General features: G+C 35.9%; 1 protein-coding gene across 2 annotated transcripts in view; it reads right to left on the bottom strand.

Annotated features, from left to right (window-relative positions):
- The window catches only part of PPARGC1A (PPARG coactivator 1 alpha), a 425,645-nt gene that overhangs the window by 336,278 nt on the left and 68,169 nt on the right, over positions 1-21,198 (bottom strand). The window contains exon 1 of one of the 2 annotated variants that reach the window (XM_020992470.2): positions 18,535-18,579. The exons of the other annotated variant lie outside the window; for it this stretch is intronic. The gene's annotated coding sequence lies outside the window, so the exon portion shown is untranslated. Of the gene's footprint in view, positions 1-18,534; positions 18,580-21,198 lie in introns of those variants that run through there. 2 annotated transcript variants of the gene reach the window in all.

Below are 21,198 nucleotides of genomic sequence, written 5' to 3'. Positions count from 1 at the left end.
AAAATTTTGAAAAACTGTTCATACATGTTTCATCTGTTGTATGACAGATTTAATTAAAGTCATAGTGATTATATTATTTTCCAAATAAACACACAAAAGCAATTTATAACCCATCAGTGGACAACAGGTGTTAACAAACAAGTGTTGGACGGTGAATGTGTTGCACATTGTCAGGAAGTCAAGCAGCAGGAATATATGTGTGTCATGACTTGTTTACAATATGATACTATACAGTTACATGACACAATGTTGTACCATAAAAATTTCAATGCAGGAAAAAAAACCTAAAAGTTTTCAATAAATTATTAAATTTAAAATGTATCATTTAAAAAAAATCTATGTTTTTAAATGATGCAAATTTCAAAAATTCCATTAAAGGAGTAGTTTTCTGGGGGGGAGGGTGCTGAGTAATTTTTTTTTTAAAAAAAGGAGGTGGTAGGCTCTGATCTAGATCATGCCTACTAAGAGTGTCCCCCAAAGACTCTGTTCTGGGCGTTCTCCTCTTATATTATTTCTACTTGTGCTCTCATCAGCTCCCACGGATTCAATTAATATTTCTCTGCTGATGGCACTCAGATCTACATGTTCATATTTAATATCTCTCCTAACCTCCAGTCTCACATCTCCAGCTGCTTAGTGAACATCAAGAGAGGGAGTTCCCATAAATATCTTAAATTCGACATATCCAAAACTGAACTCATTATCTTCTACACCTAGCCCTTTCCCATTTCCTTATTACCGTTGGAATTACCACCCTCCCAGGTATACAGGCTCTCAACCTAGTTGTCAGCATGGATTTTCACTCTCTTATCCCCCACATTAAATCTATTTCCAAGTCCTCTCAATTTTACCTTCCTAACATCTCTTGCATATGCCTCCTCTGCTCTAATACTGCCAACACCCTGGTGCAAGTCCTCATTACATCATGCCTAGACTACTACAAAAGCCTTAAGGCTGGTTTCTCTCCCTCAAGTCTCCCGATACTCCAGTCCATTTTCCATTTGGCTGCCAAAGTGATATCCCTAAAGTATGAGTGTGACCACATTAACAGACTTCCCCTCACCCCCATATAATAAACTCCATCCAGTGGTTCCTAATCAGCTGGAGAATCAGCCCTTCATAACCTGGCTCTCTCTATCTTTACAGTCTTCTCATACCTTAACCCCTTCTTGTACTCCAGCCTCTTTGATGTTCTCCACACAACACAATGTATCTCCTGAATCCAGTATTTTCATTGGCTATCTTCCATGCATACACGCATGGATTTTTCTCCCTCCTAATCTTATCTCTGGCTTTCCTGGCTTCAAAGTCACAATAAAAACCTTGCCTTATTTAAAAAAACATCCTTCCTGATCCACCTTATGCTTATGCCTTCCCTCTGAGATTATCTACAATTTTACAGACTATAGCTTGTTTGTATTTGGTTGTTTTACCCATTAGACTGTGAGCTCCATGAGAGCAGGGACTGTTTTGCCTTCCTTTATAACCTTCAGATGGAGCACAGTGCCTGCCACATAATAGGCACTTAATAAATTCTTGTTGACTGAATGATTTACTGACTGAATCTGACTCAAGGACTGGTCTCTAATTTACAGATAATTCCCCTTTTTTGAAAATTGTGACATTTCCTTTACTATTCTTGTAGTAGCTCTCTCTCTATTCTTAGACCTTTCAAATCTGATTAACAGTGGCTGAGCAGTCACAACCATAGGTCCTTTCAGTACCAGGAGATGTTGTCCATCTGAGCCAGTGACTTGAATTTATTGAGGATAGCTAAGTGTTCTCTTATTATCTCTTTACTTATCTTGGGTATAACTTCCTTGTTAGCCATATTTGTCATGTTATTTCTAGCCAGCAGTAGTTTTAATTTGTTGTTATACTCAGCAAGTTGGCATGATTCTAATTGATACTGCATCTAACCAATGACAGGGCATCCAGGAACAATAGATATGCCCACCTCCAGCTCCCCCTCTGCTCATTCATTCATTCAACAATTATTAAACAGCTACTACATTCACAGCACTGTGGTAATTTATGAGGGAGACAAAGATTAAATAAGACATACACTCATGTACCTTCTAATTTAGTAGAGCGCTATGGTGAATTCACAAATGAGTATGACATAAAATAAAATGCAAAAGCAAGGGAAAGATGCAAACAAAGTACTATGTGAAGTCCAAGGGAGGAAAGACATTACTGATTGGTGAATTGGGAAAATCTTCATGAAAGAAGTGGTATTTGGGTTAAATTTTAAAAAACGAACATGATTTTTTTAATTGTAGGAAAGGGAATTTTATCACAGGTCTTGAACAGCATGAACATGATTATAGAAGTGAGAATATGTTAGCATTATGGGGTCTCTAGTCTCCTTTGGATGCAGCATAGGTTGTATAGAAGAGACTAGTATGAGATAAGGTATGAGATTGGAAAGGTGGGGTGGTGCTTGATAATAGAAGGACTCAAAGGTTAGGTTAACAAGTATAAACTACTAATAGGCAATGGGAGGTTTTAAAGAATTATTTAATGTAATGACATGGTGTACAAATAAAAAAGATCAATTTAGTAACAGTAATTTAGTAACAGTATGGATAATAGATTGGACAATGGAGGTAGGGAAATTGGTTGGCTATGCTGAGGAGGCAGAAATTAAAAGAAAGGAGCATAATGGTGATAGTCCAGATGAAGAGAGACATTCTAGAAGAAAATTGGCAGGACATGGATGGATCTAGGTTATGTTTGAGAGCATTGGGAGAAAAAAAGAGTTAAAGAAAATACCAAGCTTACCAACAGAGAAAGGTATGGAAATAAAGAAGTCAAAAGGAGGAGCATGTTTGGGGGAAAGATACTAAATTTGGTTTCAGACATAGTGAGTATTCATCCAGGTGGACATGTCCAATATGGAAGTCAAGATGTTGCCATGTGGGCTAGGGATAGAGTTATAATTACTGTCTCCAAACAAAGATAATCTTTAAGGCAGAAAGTCTCAATGTAGTGCCTAGGTACAATCTCGGACCCTATGGAAACACAAGTGCAACTGGGTACAACATGAAATCTTCAGACAGCTGTATCTCTCTTCCCACTTCCTAAGTTACTTGGAAGGAGGATGAGTCCAAGCGAAAAGAGAGGTATGGGAAGTCTTCCAAGATTCTTATCTTCCAAATAAGAATCCAGGGATTCTCAAACAGGTTAATGCTTTGAAAAGTCCAGGAACATTCCAGTGTAACTCTGCATTGTGACTTCAGAGTTTTAGATCATATCCTTCCGGTCCTCAACATTCATCTTTCTGAAAAGAAAGGTCTTTTTTCTAACTCAGATTCTTTTATGCTATATATAAAAAGTTGGAAAAAACTCATGACTCAAGGGCTATCTAGTCTAAATGATACCTGACTGACAATCTTTTCTATAACATTATAAACTAATAATCATTAAGCATCTGTTTGAAGATTTCCAGGAAGGAGTGTCTATTAATGGCAAAAGCAACCTGTTCATATAGCTCTAATTGGGAAGAAGTTGTTCCCTACTTACATCAAGCCAAAATCTGATTCTTTACACTTTCCACCCATTCCACCTAGTTTTGCACAGACAGGCAGAACAAATCTAGTCCCTTTTCCACTTGACAGCCCTTAGATATTCAAAGACAGTTGCTATATCCTATATAAGTCATATCTTTTTTAGATTAATCACTGTTAACACCTTCAATGGATTCTTATATGGAATAAACTCAAGGCCTAGTTGTCCTCTTGGTTATCTTCCTCTGGCCACTGTACACTTTGTCTATTCTTCCTAAAACATGGTGCTCAGAACTGAATCTCTCAACTAATCCTATATTCTCAATGTTTAAGAAAACAGTATTTATTTTGGATAAGGCCCTATCTCATGTCCTACAAATACAAATATGAAAAATTATTATCTCTGACCTCAAGGAACTCACAGCCTATTGATGGGTGTATGTGGAAGGGAAGGAAATGGCAAGCAGAAAGTAAATATTGCACAAAACACGTGGTGAGGACAATAGAGAGATCCAGAAAAGCACCTAAGAAAACTTCCCTTCTAGAGACCTGCTTTTTAAAATGTCCTTTGTCTATCCTGCATATGTAGTGATAGACACTGTATACAATACCCAAGTACAGACATTTAACTAGCCTGTTTAACTGGCAAAGCTGGCATATCAAGGAAAAACAATTCAGACTCCAAAATAAAGTCTTTTGGATATATCAGGAGGGGAGGGGAGTAAGATTCAGTGAATAGGTGACAAATTTGTTCTTCCCTCTTCTTCCTTCCTTGGGGTGCATTTTTGTTCTGGTTTTTGTTTGTTTGTTTGTTCTTAGTAAACAAAGGGCATTCTACTCTAGAGGGACCCTGGTAAAAGATCACACTGCCCAGAGAGTTGTACTTGGCTAAGCCCTACTACTCCTGAGGTAGGAATGACCTCTACCAAGTCATTTAGCCATCACATCTCAGTCTTCTTATCTGTAAAACTGGGATGATGTTTTTTTTTTCATCTGATGTTCCAGGTTTCCAGCAATAAATATTAATATCCACAGAGGGCTTTGAGATCCTAGGGTGAGGAATGTCATGAAGGGGCAGTAGCTGTGCTATTTTTATGACTATGCAGATTGCCTAAGCACCAAATTCAATGAGAAAAAGGAGAGAGGGAGCACTGGGCTGGAACCAAACATAATGCAGGCAGATGCTGTGCAAACTTCCCCCCACTGCTAATGCGTCTCAATATTCACCTGAAATACGTCTGCTATTCCATTCCTGGGGCTTTCATTTTTACTTGTGACCTGGTTCAAATTTTTCCCCCTTCTATCAGCTGAATCCCTATTTAGCATTATATTAATATGGAACTTCATAATGCTGATATGGATCTGTGTATTAAAAACATCAGGGGGCCAGGCTGGCAGTCTGCTGGTATCAACATGCTACTCAGCAGGGAATCTGTGTTAGATACTTTCACATGGTCCATTCTTCCTGAGCTGGCCAGTGGCTAGCAACAGAACTGCCGAAGCAGCACCCTTTCTCTCAGAAAAGAAAAAAACAAACACACAAATACTTCCCATAGAAGTTTGCCTGGATATACCTTCTGAACTTAAAACATTCTGACCTCTGTTAGAGTTCATTATATAAATGTCTTATCCATCTTACTAAGTTTTATGCTTTTTGAAGAGAAGGGCTATATTATATTTTCAGTTTTATGTTCTTACTATCTAGCACAAATGCCTCAATGATAATTCATATTTCTATCATACATACATGTGTATACATATTCTATATTGCAACCAACACATCATTTTCCTTCACAAATTCACTCATCTTCCAAACGTTGCTATTTCTATTGAAGTCACTGCCATTCATCTCTAATTCCCAAGTTGATAACCAAGTGGTTATCCTTAAACCCTCATTCTCTCTACCCATATATATTCAATCAGTTGTGAAATCTTGCAATTTCCTCCCCTATAATATACCACACATCTGGACCCTTCTATGTGAAGAGATTCACCACCACTACCTTAGTTCAAGCCCTTATCACCTTTCACCCAGTTTATTCCTACAGTCTCTAACTGGTCTTCCTGCCCCAATTCTCTCACCACTCCAGTCTATCCATCACAGATTGATTTTCCTTACAGGTCTTCCCTAAATCAATCATCCCTAGTGGCTTCCTATTGCCTCTAGGATAATACATAAATTGATTTTTTTTTGTTTCTGAAGTCCTTCACAATTTGTTCCCAACATATCTTTCCAGCTTTACTGGATATTATTTCTAGTACCACATCCTACTGTCCAAGCAATATAGCATTCACTTGCTGCTCACACACAATACTCCATCTTGAGTCTCCATGACTTTACACCAGCCATCACTTATGTCTGAAATGTATTCCCTCCACAACTCTATCTCACTCTCAACTACTTCTACATGAAACCTTTCCTTTCCCTTCAACTTCTAGCCCCTGACTTCCCAAATTATCTTATATGCAATTGCTTTGTGCTTGCTTGTATTTATTCTCTTCATATTTATTCTGTATGTACTTACATGTGTCCTTGTCTTTCTCATTAGAATATAAGCTCCTTTTTTAAAAATTTACTTATTTTATTTTTAATTCATGAAATAAAACAAGCATTTCCATAACATAGTAGAATAAAAAAGGATGATTGCACATGAAACTGAAAATCTATTATACACTTTTTTAAAAAAAGGTATTTGAATAATCCCCTTTTTTATTTCATGTATTTATATCCCTAGGATAAAGCAAATACTTAATAAATATTTGTTGATTAACTGTTTAATATAACCTTGATTGATATCATCATATGAGGTAGATAATCCAAGTATTATGATCCTTATTTGACAGATGAGGGAACTGAGGCTAAGAGTGGTTAAATAATTTGACCACAGCCAAATGTTTGGTAAATAACAGAACAGGAACTTGGGCCCAGGACTCCTAAATGACTAACAGTTCAGAGCCCTTTAAATGACTCCATACAGACCTCTAATTGTCTGGCTGAATTAAACTACTGAATTCATAGCTTTCCACATCCTATGCCCAGAGAAAGCTGTTCCCCAGGTCTCTATAACCAGAAAAAAAGATTGGCTTTACTTTAGCATAAGAGCTTGAGGAAGAGATACTATGAAAAAGAATGAAGCTAGAAGATCATTCACTGGTATTGAGGAAAAGAAGAAACAGGTAACAAAAATATAGTTATCTGGGCTCAATAACATTAACATCCTATGTGTTTTAAAAGGTCCCAGAGGCATTAGGGGAACAGGAACCTGTTACCATGTGAGTCTCAACAGGCTTGCTTTAATTGCAATAATTCCATCCTCCACAGGGAAGTGAGACATAAGACTGGGAGGAAAAAGTTTAAAGGAGGAGGGAGTAGGAACAGCATTTAGCAATCTTTCCTTATTTCTTACATAGCCTTAATCACTAAATGGGCATTGCCTCAGACAAACTGAGACCTGGGAGAGATCTTAGCTTAGGGAATCTGTGTTAGATACTTTCACATGGTCCATTCTTCCTGAGCTGGCCAGTGGCTAGCAACAGAACTGCCGAAGCAGCACCCTTTCTCTCAGAAAAGAAAAAATGGTGCATCCGGCACCATCTCCAGTTGTCCAGATCTATATCTTGCTACTGCACCCAGATGGCTCCGGAGGAGAGAGGGAGGCTGGTGACTTTGCATAGCCTTGCCTCACTTAAATCCGACTCACTTGCAAGTCAAGACATCACCTTCTTTATGTCATTGGTCTTCTTCGATAACGAAAGACAAAAAAATAACAATCTCAATTGAACTAGGAAAAGGATATAGCTCCGACAAGGGTCGGAACTATCCCTAGGGCACTGGTAATTGAACAACTGCCCTGTTATGCTATAAGAACCAGGCAGCTACAGCTGCAAAGGGGGAAGTGGACAGACAGGACTAAAAAAGACTTGAAACCTCACATAGCCAAGGCCTCCCTTCCAGAGCCTAACCCCACCGTGCTGTACAAAGCTTCTTTGGAAAATCACTTTTCTTTCAAGGCTGTTCATCATGTTAATTTTTGCCAAATTTCACCTATATACAAAAGTTTATAGGATTTGGAGATGGGGAGTAGTCAGTGTAATCTTACCTGGATCACATATTTCCCTGGATTCTTTGAAAATGAGCAAAATGAAAGAAATGAACTTCATAAATTTTGCCTCTACTATCAATCCCTGACTGCTGCTCTACTTCACTGTCAACAGGAGTAACAGCTCTAATTTCTCCCTTATAATATTTCCACTCACCTTCCAACCACTCTGACCACAGGAGCCACCTCAACAGAGATCACCTTGAGACTGTGAATAGGCCTTAATGGTGCTCACTGATAACCAAAAGCATGAAAAGCAGTATGGCAGAGTAGAAAGAGGGTTAGCCTGGGAATTAAGCTTTTACTCTGACTTCTGCTCATAACTAGCTAGGTGATGTTGGGACAAGTAACTTTACCTATCTGAGTTTCTCTGTATAAAATGAAGGTCCTAGAATAGACCTCTATACTATTCATTAGCCAAGGATATTTACTGTCCAGCTGCTACAAGAGCATGGTGGGAGTAGGCAGCACATAGATCCTACCTACATTCAACTCCTCACCAAAGTGTTCAGCTCAATAAATGTGTTTAAGGGTCCACCACGTCAATGCAGGAATAGAAGCAAAACAGTAGATCCAACCCTAAATTTAATCCAAGACTTCCATGTGACCTCCAACCAATCACATCACACCTTTCAGCCTTTATTCACTTAGCCACAAAGTGAGGCTAATGCAACAAAACAATGTCACCTGGGTATCACAAGAACTAGTGACTGAGAAATACTGTCTGAATATTTAAAACACAGCCTTCATCTAAGTGCCATAAGAACTAACTAGTGACTGAGAAATACTGGCTGAATATTTAAAACACAGCCTTCATCTAAGTGCCATGAGAACTAACTAGTGACTGAGAAATACTGTCTGAATATTTAAAACACAGACTTCATCTAAGTGCCATGAGAACTAACTAGTGACTGAGAAATACTGTCTGAATATTTAAAACACAGACTTCATCTAAGTGCCATGAGAACTAACTAGTGACTGAGAAATACTGTCTGAATATTTAAAACACAGACTTCATCTAAGTGCCATGAGAACTAACTAGTGACTGAGAAATACTGTCCGAATATTTAAAACATAGCCTTCATCTAAGTGCCATAAGAACTAACTAGTGACCAAGAAGTATTGTCTGAATATTTAAAACATAGCCTTGAGCTTGGGACAAATCAAGGTGGAGTCAAAAACAAAAGAATCCTGATGCTCCCTATACTACTGCAAAAAAAACCAATTTCCCTAACAGTAAAACGGCACTTCTTATTGTGGTTCATTTGTATTCTCCTGATTTTTTTTAATGTTTCTGCTCCCAAAAAAAAAGAGTTTTAAAAGTTGAATTATGGATCTCCAAAAAAGAGCTGACAAAAATCTCTATTAGCATAATGGCATTATAAGACTATTAAAGCCCTATTAATGTAACCCTTTGTCTGTCTCCAAAAGCCAGATAAATGAAGCAAGCATATTAGTTAGGGGTCTGTTCTTCCATCCATAAGTGGACAGTTTGTATGCGAGGAGCTCCCATTAGTGCTAATGGGAGATACAGATGTAAATCCCCAGGCACTGGTGAGAGAAAAAGCCCCCTGAGAATTTTTGCCAAGAAACCATTCACTTTGAGAGGTACATTGGAGCCAGCAAGCCCTTAGTCATTAATGCAGCACTACTGTAGAAGTGCTTTGCAACCTCACCCCAAGTATTAGAAATAATACTAATCTCCTCTGTACAGTGACATCCAACTTCTATGTTATTGCCTTAAGATACTGTGCCCACTGAATTTTGTGTCTGTAACACTGAAACATATCCTAAGACAAATGTTATTTTAATTTGCTTTAGGCGGTGAAGGCCAACATACATTTCACTTGATAAAGTTATGTGTTTTAATTGCTTTATGAAGACATAGCATATGCCCTGACACAGTTAAATGATTAACAGATTACTCCAAATGCCTTTGGCATAGAATATCTATACATTCATTAGCTAGAACAATTTATCTTCTTGATAAAACTAAAATTACTTATACAGCAGGTTTACTTTCTATGATTAATAAATGATAAAAATCTAAATTATCCATCTGAAATGACTATTTTAGCCATTAATCTCACATTTATCAGTTTCTATAACAAATGTTTTAATACAAAAATCCAATTTTCCAAACATTTTAATTGGTTAAGAAAAAGAAAACACATTTAATGCAAAGGATGGTCTCATTTACCATGATATTTTTAGTGATTTCTAAATAGTAAAGCTATAAAAAGGCAGTGTGTGATACATTTTAAAAAATAGATAAATAAAATCTATGAAGGACAGTCATTAAAAATGTCCAAAACTGCTTGCTCTCTAAAACATTTCTAGCTGTGAGATATTAGACCTAATTTAAGCTTTCTAAAACTTGATATTTGTTGTGTAAGAAGACAAAAATCAAACTCATTCTGCAAGGGAAAAAAAATAGCTTGAAAATGAGAATTGGAAATGTAATAAAAGGTCAAAAGTACAAGTGTTCCATGTGGCCAAAAGGGTGGGCTATTGAGTCATAGGTCTGGCTAGAGGGGAAGGTTTGGAATTAAATCCTTCTGTCAGCTTTTTTAAATGGTTAAGACCGTCTGTCCTCCAATTAAACTGATCAAGGAAGTCCACGATTGTTTGTTAGTGGCTCTGCTCTAGAGGACACTCATTAAAAGTCTCAAGGCTTATTAGAGAGGTCCAGTCTTGGGCACTTAACTTCTGTTGTCAATTGCTGATTTTTCTGAATTCCAACTGCTAGGGAGAAAAGAATTCCAGGGAGAAATCACAGAGGTAAAGTTACACATTTCTGACCGCCTGAAAAAAAAAAAAAAGGCAGGGAGACATCTGCTACTTTCCAAAGCCACTTGTTACATTCCTGGTGGCTCAGAGCTATCAGACTGCATTGCTCTACAAAAGATAAAGGACTGAAATTAAAAAAAAAAATAGCTCCTGCGTGGTAAATAATTGGGATTTGAGAGTGATGTATTTATTTATTTTGGTTTGTGATTTCAGTTATTGCTTAGGTAGAGGTAGGAGGGGAAGAAGGAAGAGGTGTTCTGTGCGGGAAGAATAGATCTGAGCTGAGAACAGTAAGAAAATGACATAACCTGAGTTTAGGTAAAGCCAAAGGGATAATGTTGGGTAAAGCCAAACAGAATATGTAGCAATATTTCTCAACTTGCTAATTTAGCCTGACTACTTCAGTGAATGATGCTCATGCAATTTTCACTGACTAGAGAAGAAAATCTCTGCACTCATCCTCTATATTGAACCTCAGTTCCCATTTCTCTCCAAAACAAATTCAGGAGCAGACCAATCTGCGCCCTGGCCTCCAAAACTGGATTCTTCCTTAGCTCAAAACTTGTTCCTTCACTGAAATGGCTGTTTCTCCCTTTTGGCTCATTGAAATCTCATCCATTCTGGAGTCAGAGGAACCAAAGGATTTCAGAGTTAGAACAGACCTTAGAAAATTTCCAGTCCAACCCTTTTCTTTTTAATAATAAGGAAAATGAGGTCTAGAGGAGTTAAATGACATGCCCAAAGTCATATACTTAGTAAGTGACACAGTGGAAATTTGAACCTAGCTCTACTGACCTGCATAAGTCAATTAAATTCAACATTCACCGATTTACTTGTTAAGTGAAGAACATGAAAATAGGTGATGGGAGGGACAGAATGATGAAAAGACATCATATCCATCATGGCAGTCCTTATATTCAAATAGTGGGGACTGTAAAGATTTGTATAAATGACTGAACATGTTTATAATTATTATTATTGTTTAAAAATGGACAACAAATAAAACAAGTTGAAGTGCTGAGGAGTGCAAAGTACTTTCTATTTGAAGTCTGAGGAAGGAGAAATCCCACAGCTAGAGAGATCAGAGGAATTTAAGCCTCCAGGAAGTCTCCTCCAAATTCTCAAACTTATAATGAGCCTCCCTTCACTGAGTTCCAATAATACAGATTATCTCTGTCATTTCTTTTGAGAGTTTTTTTATATTGCCTTACATTACTGTTTAAGTATTTTATGTTTGTCTTGTCTGCACATCTAAAATACACTTAAGGGCAGGGTTCCAAGTCATATAATTATTTTTTTTCTCCTCTTCAGTAAGTGGTATAGTGCTGGGGACATTGCAGCCTCTCAATGCTTGCTGAATAAATGAACACATGGCTAAACACTTTAAGAGCCTTCCTCAGGTAGGGTAAGTGGGTAGAGGATAAGAATAAGTAAAGAGACAGGATAGAATGAAGGGGGGGGGGGAATGCCAATTCAGAGAAAGCTAGGCAAGAGATGACTGGAAGAATTTGTTCCATTTTTCACTGGTGAGAGGGTGGAGTCTAAGGACAATAACTTTCAAGTCACATTGCAATCTTTAACTTTTAACTTCAATGACACTTCCTTCTTAATTGTTAAAGGTTCAAAATGAAAAATCCTTCAAGATCAAAAAAAAGGAGTAATAACCCATCACTACTGAAAGAATGTGTTTGTATTCCTTTAATATTCTCTAAGCTATACTAAAATTAAATGCTCTTTTTATGCTTGTCTCAATGTCTTCAGTTTAGGAACATACAAACTTTGTTGCCAATAAATAAATGCAGAACTTACTTCATTATATCAAAATTTACAAGTAATAATCCTTAGATACAATATTGAAAGATACTTGAACTACAAAAACCAGAAGTAAGTCTGAAGTATGGGCCTCTAAGTTTGAATTACAGCATACCAATTACCAATGTTTTATAGCTCAGTGAGCCAAAATATCTTGGTTCATCTGCACGTCACACTGGGGAACACGTACAAAGTAAATAGGCTTAGTCAAGTCTCCATGTGGAATGGAGGACAATGTAAAAGTTATGTACAAATACCATGGGCTGCTTTTTCACACGCAGAGTGACAATGCAAAGAACTATGATGTAGAACATACAATGCAGTTTAGGAACTACATAAAAAGCTTTAAAATAACCTGTACCATATTACATCATTTCAAGAAATGTTTAGTAAGTATATGTTTTTCTTATTCACTGGGTGTGCATAGTTCACTAGGAAAATAGCTATTAGCATTAAAAGATTGCAAACATTGGCCTCGCTATTGTTTATCAATACTGATGGTTTCGTAAAACACAGAGTATGAAGAGCCATGAATCACAAAAATCAAGAGTAGAAAGGAGTAACTGATTATCTTCATTAGTCCACAGGAGGGGATCCCTTTCTTTCAAGACGTATTCCGGGTTTTTTTGTTTGTTTGTTTTGTTTTGTTTGTTTTTGTTTGTGACAGTGACCAGACAATAGTCTAACTTGTAAATGATGAAAATGTGTTTGACCTCAGGGTAAGACTCCAAGCATGGTTCCCTCCAGTCTAGTTCCAAAAACTCCATGCTACAAAGGATCCTAGCTCCAGAGCTAAAAGGGCTCATCTATTCCAGACCCTCTTAATACAGCTGAGAAAATTGAAGACTCGGGAAGTTAAATTACTTGTCCAGCATCACACAGTTTCTGTCAGAGCTGAGATATGAACCTGGACCCTCTGACTCCACAGCTAGTTCACGTTTCATTACACCACCATAGACCCTCATCCTCATTTTTTCCTATTAATGAACACATACTCAAAAATAATTTTACCTTTAAATCTGTTCTTGACTAAGCTATGACAATTAACACATGTAATTCAGTATCACACCACATTCTGGAAAATTAAGGAAAAATAAAGTCCACTGACAGAAATATTTAGATGAATATGACCCAAGATTTCCTAATAAATATAATCCGCAGGAAAATAAATCATGATATTGATATACACATTTGTTTTCTTTACCATTCTGAATTACACAGCTCTGTAGTTTTCCCAAATGAGATAGACCGCTTTGGCAAATATAAATTTCCTTAGGCTTCAGGTAGGGAGTGTACATAACATCTTCTAACTATAGGATCCTATAATTTGAAGAGATTTATAATGTAAATTTTCTATACTATAGGATCCTATAATTTCAATATATATATATATATATATACATATATGTGTATGTTCCTCTAACAGGTATCAACAGCATTTTATCTCTTTCATCCAGGATTTTTAAATCAACTTGTTAGAGTTTTAATCAATTTTCCAGAAATTATTAAACTTGTGCCTGTACTCCATCAAAACAACTGGTCCATTCAATGAGACACAGTGTAGTAGAGTAGAAATGAAATAGCGATGAATTAGAAGTCAAGAGACTAAAGGTCTAGTCATGACCCTGACTATAATTTTAATCTTGGAAAAATCACTTCACCCCACTAAATTTAGTCTTTATCTGTAAAATGAGAGCCTATGAACTGTCACCTATAAAATTCTATCAGTCTAGAAAATAGAACAATTAATTATTTATTATCACATAGACCAATGGTGTAAACTCAGATAGAAACAAGAGCCACTAAACTATACATGAGGATCACTGCAGACCATATACTGACTGGGAAAAACACATATTAATTATCATCTATGTTCTATTCTATTTTATTTTTTGTTAAATATTTCAAAATTATATTTAATCTAGTTTGAATGGTACTCAGGCACTGCAGGCCATGTATTTGACACTGATATTGAAGCCCCAAAGACTGTGGTTTCTCAAACACCTATGATGACATCACAGATATATCCCTAATCTTTTAAAGTAGTTAATGGTTTTTGTATAGAATTGCCTTGTGCCAAGGATGTTACATTGAATAGAGGTTGAAATAGACCTCTATGCTCCCTTCACAATCTAAGATTCTATGAATCTATCATCTTTTTAGAGTCTCATAAATGGTCTCTCAGTATTTCTTCCCAACTTATTTGAGAAATCCTCCCTTATTAGAAATTAGGTGTGTAGAAATTTTCAACCTTTCAAATTCATTCATGTTTGAGTTCTCTAAGATTAACAAGTCAATACTATTAAAAATGAAATATATTTTATTTCTAGCAAAATTAAGAATGATTAAAACTGCTTTTCTAAAATCATTGTTGCCTTGAAATTCATATTAGGATTTCAATCAGGCATTAAAACGTTTAATCTAAGAGAACTATTTCTTCAGAACAAAAGGAAATGGTGAATTGCGATGGAAATGTATTTCAAATTAAGTGTTTATCACTGAAGCATAAACAATGAAATTAATATTTTATATTTGTAAATTTTTTAAATTTTATTACGTATATTCTTCTAACAAGATACTGTTTCATCACTGTTATGGAATTCAAATCTCAATTTTAGTTGAGAAAATACATTGCTAAATTTTCTAAAAAGTGAACACACAAAATGAATCATAGCTACAACTTAACTCATACTTTTCCAATTTAATGTAATCATCTGCTTTCTCTGGTACACAACACTACATGCTAGCATATGGAATTCTCAGCAAAACTTAAGTCTGAATGGATGATGTCTTCGATAATCACTGAGTTGTTCATGATATCCCTCAGAGGTGGTAAAAGAAGATTCAGTATCTCTTTAAAGTATCTTTTTGTTAACATCCGTCCCTTTCGACCCAGAGATCGAACTCATACGCACATTGACCCAGGAGGTTAAAGAGGAAAAGAAGGTTAAGCGCGCACACACACACACACACACACACACACACACACACACACAGAGAGAGAGAAAAAGAGAGAGACAGAGAGAGACAGAGAGAGAGAGGAGACAGAGAGAGTAAATTCTCATAATTTCCAGTAGTCATGCGCTATAAAGTCACCACAAACATTGAATTAGTGAATATGAACCAATGCCCCTAAGGGAACTATATGCTTAGATTCCTGTGCCTCTGGTTGTAACTTTTAGTTTAACACTTTCTAGAGAGGCCTCACAGATTGGTAAATTTCTCCTTCCTTTTTCTGGATGCACCAAATTATTGATTCATTAACCTTGAACTCATGGCCAATAGCACTATAAGTCATTCCTGAACAAAGCATATCTAACACATATATTTTCCATGTAAGTCACCTCCCAGCCTTTTTGCCCTTAGGACATCAGACAGCACTTCAACACTATCTATGCTTGAGGGCCATTTTAAAGAGTGAAATCAACATTTAAAAAAATGTGGAAAAACAAGACACTAAATAGGCCATAAAAAGGATAGTTGTTTACAGAATGAAAGCTGAAACAAGAAGGCAGAGCATCATCCTACTCTACCTCAGCTAGGAAAGTGCAATGACCCAAATTTTTCATAGTTCTACACATACCACAAATGACAGGAAAGTACCATGAGTATTGATTTTGAGGTTATTAACAAATTTGAACACATAGGTAAATTTGCAAATATGTAATCCACAAATAATGAGAATAAACTGAGCATGTATACTTGTGCACACACACATACAGATATATACCAAAATATTCATAATAGCACTTTCTGTGATAAAAAAAAATTAGTAGATGCCCCTGATTGGAGAAAGACTAAACACTGTTAATTGCATACAAGAACACAATGAAATATTATTGCACCATAAGAAAGAATGAATATGAAGAATTCAGAGAAGCATAAGAAGATTAAATGAACTGATGAAAGAAGTAAAAAAGAATCAGGAAAACGATACACTAAATGACTACAGCAATATAAATTGAAATAAAGCAGGGGAAAGGGGAAAAAGATGAATTCTGTGCAATTACAATGTCCAAGTTTGTCCATGAAGAAGAGATGAGAAAATGAACCTCATTCCCTCTCTTTTTTCAGGGTGAGGGAATATGATGAGAAATATTGTAAACTTTGTCAGACTTGGTTATTTTATTCTTTGTTTTAAGGGATGGTTCTCTGGGTAGGGTAGAGTGAAAAGTTATATTTAGAAATGAAAGTGGGTGGGGACAGCTAGGTGGCCCAGTGGAAAGAGCACCAACCCTGAAGTCAGGAGGACCTGAGTTCAAATCCGGCCTCAGACCAAACACTTGGCACTAGCTGTGTGACCCTGGGCAAGTCACTTAACCCCAATTGCCTTAAAAAAAAAAAAGAAATGAAAGTGGTACAAAAATAAAATATAGCAATAAAATTAATTTTAAAATATATATATATATATTGTACCTTAGAAACCTAAAGCAGATAGAAAAATGTGAGCACAAAACAATTCAAATTCAATAACCACTTAAGAAGCACCAAAGAGCACAGTACTGTCTTTAAAATCATTTTTGAAAATATTTTCTAAATCCATGCTATTTCTTTTGATAGATATTTATATTTATACTGAGCTACAAATTTATCCAAAAAATTTTAAGTTCAGAAATAATTATTGCATATTTCTTGCCCTCTACAGCAAAATTATTTGTTTATTGAACGATGTTGAGCCTACTACAGTGTCCTATTAGCTACTGATAAAAGGAGCCTAAAACTGCTGACTAGGAAGGAGTAATCAGTTGCACTACTCAATGGAAAGAAGGATAAGCCAGCTGAGAGGCTATTATTACATTCCAGGCAAGAACAGTTTTGCTAATTGATAAACCTCAGCAGGTTCATTCAACATACAGAAACAGCAAATACATTTACATAGATTTTTCTGATTAATAAATCAATCAACAAGCTTACTTTATGCTCGGATTTTCAGGTAAAAAGACAGGAATCAAACAGTCCCTGTCCTCAAGAAGCTTATATTTAATTAGAGGAGAAAATGTAGACTTTAATAAATATATGCTCATAAATACAAAGACTTTTGAGAGAAGCTACTGGCAGCTAGGAGGAAGAGACAAGAAAAGCCTCCTGTGAAAGTTACAATATAGATAATATTACATCACAAAATGAAATCAACATGCAGCCCACAGGGGTTCTTATCTTAAAATACCTAGTTTACCTTGATGAGTTTGAACTGAGTAAAGCAAACTTACCAAATTAAAACAGGTATTTTAAGAGGCAGAATTAAGGGAGTACATTATAAGAGCAGGGGAACAGCTTATACAAAAGCACAGAGACAGAAAATGGAATATTAGTGAATGGTTAAAAGTTTGGCTGACTTCAGAGAAATGTATAATATGGCTACAAAGGTTGGTTGAATGACTAATATGGAAATATGATTGCACATATATAACCTATATCAAATTACTTACCATCTTAGGGAGGGGCAGGAAAAGGAGGGAGGGAAAAAATTTGGAACTCAATATTTTTTAAAATTAATGTTAAAATTTGTAATTGGAAAAAAATAAAATACTATTATTTTAAAAAGGTTGATTGGGGCCAAGTTGTAAAGCAGTGGTATCAAACTCAAATAGAAAACAAGGGCCATTAATCTATACCTAAGGATTCCTGTGGGCCATTTATTGATTTCACATTAATATGTAGTATTATCTATGTTTTATTGGATTTTTTATTAACTTGCTAAATATCTCCCAATTACATTTTAATCTGACACATGGGAGTGTTGTAGGCAGCAGGTGGCAAATGGCCTTGTATTTGACACTTTGGTTGTAACTGCCTTGAAATGGCAAACAGAAAATTTATATTTGATCTTAGAAATAATAGGAAGACTCTGGAATTTACTGAATGGGGAGTACTATGGTCAGATTTGTGCTTTAGAAATATCCCTTTGGCAGCTGTTAAATTCATGAAAGCAAAAATAAAGGTACTATGAAAAGTACCGCAGACACAGAATCAATGATCCAGGGTATGGGAAACTGAAAACTCAAGGATGACTTCAATTTTTTTTAATGTAGCAGATTAAAAGGATGGGTATGGATAAAAATTAGAAAGATCAAAAGGATGTGTTTAGGGGTTTGGGGACATTTGTTACGTTTCAAATGCCTATAGGACCTCAAATTTAAAATAGCAGTTGAAGTTTTATGACTAGAGCTCAGAAGAACGGCTAGGAATGGATATATGGATGTGGCAGTGATCTTCATAGAGATGATAATTAATCCACTGGGAGGTGATGAGGTCAAAAAGTGAAAGAATGTAGAGAGAAAAAAGAGAAGAGGGCCTAGGGCAGGTACTTGAGGCACACTCACAGTTAAGGGGTGGGACGAGGATGATGATCCAGCAATGAGTAGGTCAGACTGTTAAGAAGAGAAATAAGAAAGAACAGTGTCATGAAAATAATGAGATGAAGCAATACAAAGAGCATTACACTGAGTTAGAATACCAGTTTCTAGTTCTGGTTCTAGCAATGATATGCTGTTTGGGACTTTGACTAAGTCATTTGACCTTTAGGAACCCCAGGTTTTTTCAAAAGTAAATAGTTGGTGTCTAATTATAGCCATATCTGGGGTGGAAGTAAAGGGGAGGAGAGGAACAAAAAAAGAAATTTTGATGATAAACGTTTTTTATATATTTAAAAGGAATAGGAAGTTGTACAGAATAGATCTGCAGTTTCATGTATAATCATTTTTAAGTATGCTATGTTATGGAAATGCTTATTTTATTCCATAAATTAAAAATAGATAATTTTTAAATTAAATTATAGGAATAATAAGCCATCAGATATCTGTCTGTCTTACAGGCTTGTTTTGAGGATCAAGTGAGATAACAGATATGAAAACACTGAAAATTATAAAGTACTATACAGGTACTATATTTTTATTATTATTATTTTCTAGTTTCTGTATGAATAGCTCTACTTAATCTAAATAAAGGAGTATTTTACAGATCAAAATAACTAAGATATCTAAGAGTTCAAAGTTAGCATTCTCAAACAAAATAAGAGCTGTATCCTGTTGCTTTCACAACATGAAGGCAGCTAGGTGAGAGAGCACATAGAGTGGCAGACAGTGGCAGACAAATGAAGTTTGAATCTTGCCTCAGTGTGTGACTCTTGATGCATTACAAACAGGGAAGCAGTTATTATTCTTATTTTTAATCATTGAAGAAACTGAGGCTTAGAAAAGTTAAGTGACTTCTTAGAAAAGGTCACATAGCATGTCACTGATAAAACTAAGTCATTCATCTAATCTCTTCATGACCCCCTTTTGGGATTTTCTTGACAAAAATCCTGGAGTGGTTTGCCATTTCCTTCTCCAGTTCATTTAACAGATGAGGAAACTGAGGCAAATAGGGTGAAGTGACTTGCCCAGGGTTACACAGCTAGTAAATGCCTGAGGCCAGATTTGAACTCATAAAGATGAGTCTTCCTGACTCCAGGGCCAGTGTTCTATGCACTGCACCCCCTAGCTGCTCTACTACTAGGACTAGAACCTAGATCTTCTGAGTCTTCCACTCTTTATCAGGACATCATCTCTGAATCACAGTTATCTATAAAACGGGGTTGAACTCAATGACTCCTAAAATCCTGTCCAACTCCAGATCTATGATTTAGGTCTCATTAGCTTGAATCTCCAACTCACAGAAAAGATTCTATGGTGGGGGTACAATTGAGTCATGCTATGGAAATCAGACTTTGGAAACTAGAATGATTTGGAAGAGATGGTGGTTTCTGGGAAATGGGGGGAAAAGCCAGCAATGCTAAAAATAAAGAAAATCTTTTAGAGGCCTAGATGAAAATATATATTTTAGCAGCACATACATGGATTACTGACTATGTAATGGCAATGCTAGACTCCCACAACCACTAGAAACTAGTGCCTAGAGCTTTATAATCAGAAAGAAGAAATACAAAAAGCCTTAAGATTTTTTTCTGTTTGTTTGTTTTCACCACTTAATTTCATGGATTGAGGGGGAATTTGGGAATGGGAAGAATATTGTTCCCTATGACAAAAATTTTAGTAGCTTTAATTTTCAAATAATTTTCTTTTACATTGTTTGCTTTTAGATGATTTCTAAAATTCTAAACTTAATAAACACCCAATTAAATGAGAATTTAATAGAAGTATAGAAAGTAGAATAGAAAGAGGACTATACATTAAATCATGAACATTATGTATTCCATGCTTTTCTTTTAAAATACATAATAAATTCTACATGTAGCTTTCATAGCTGTCCTCTTTGTCTATAATTCTTTCTGGCCCTTCTTCTATTCTGTTCTGTGATTTTTAAAAAATGCTACAATGGACCTCTTTTCTGCCTTTCCAGGTCTTTTTTTAATTAGAGGTTACTCTATTCTTATTCTCCCTCTCCCATTAAAAAAAAAATCCTTATGTTAGAAATAGGCATAGTCAAGCAAAAACAAATCCATACATAGTCCAAGTTTAAAAATGCAGGTCTCATTTTGTCCCCTGAGATGGCCCTTCCCTGTTAGGAGGTGGGTAGCATGATTATTTTTAAATACTTGAAGAAACTGAGGCTCATAGGGGTTAAGTGACTTCTTAGAAAAGGTCACACTGCATGTCACTGGTAGAAAAATGACTGGAATCATTCCTTTGGAATCTCAGTTCCTCATTACATTTTACACAGTTCTTAATATTTCAAACTTGCTTTTCTTTACCACATTGTTATCACTGTATGAACAGTTCTCCTGGTTTTGCTCACTTAACTCTGTATAAGTTTATACAAGTATTACCAGTTTCTATGCAACTGTCTCATCATTTCTTATGGTGTAATAATATACCTTCAATTCATCCATTACAACTTGTTCAACTATTCCAAAATTAATGAAGAACCTTCTTATTTTTTAGTTCTTTACTAAAACAAAAAGTAAATATTTTATGCACTTTACTTCTTTCTCTTTCTCTTTGATTTCTTCAGGATCAAGGCCTAGTAGTGGTATTGTTGGATCAAAA

Source organism: Phascolarctos cinereus, unplaced genomic scaffold (assembly GCF_003287225.1).
Source record: "Phascolarctos cinereus isolate Bilbo 61053 unplaced genomic scaffold, phaCin_HiC Scaffold_9;HRSCAF=440, whole genome shotgun sequence".
NCBI lineage: Eukaryota > Metazoa > Chordata > Mammalia > Diprotodontia > Phascolarctidae > Phascolarctos > Phascolarctos cinereus.
The sequence above is the reverse complement of the archived record's forward strand: the minus strand, read 5'-3'. Positions and strand labels throughout refer to the sequence as shown.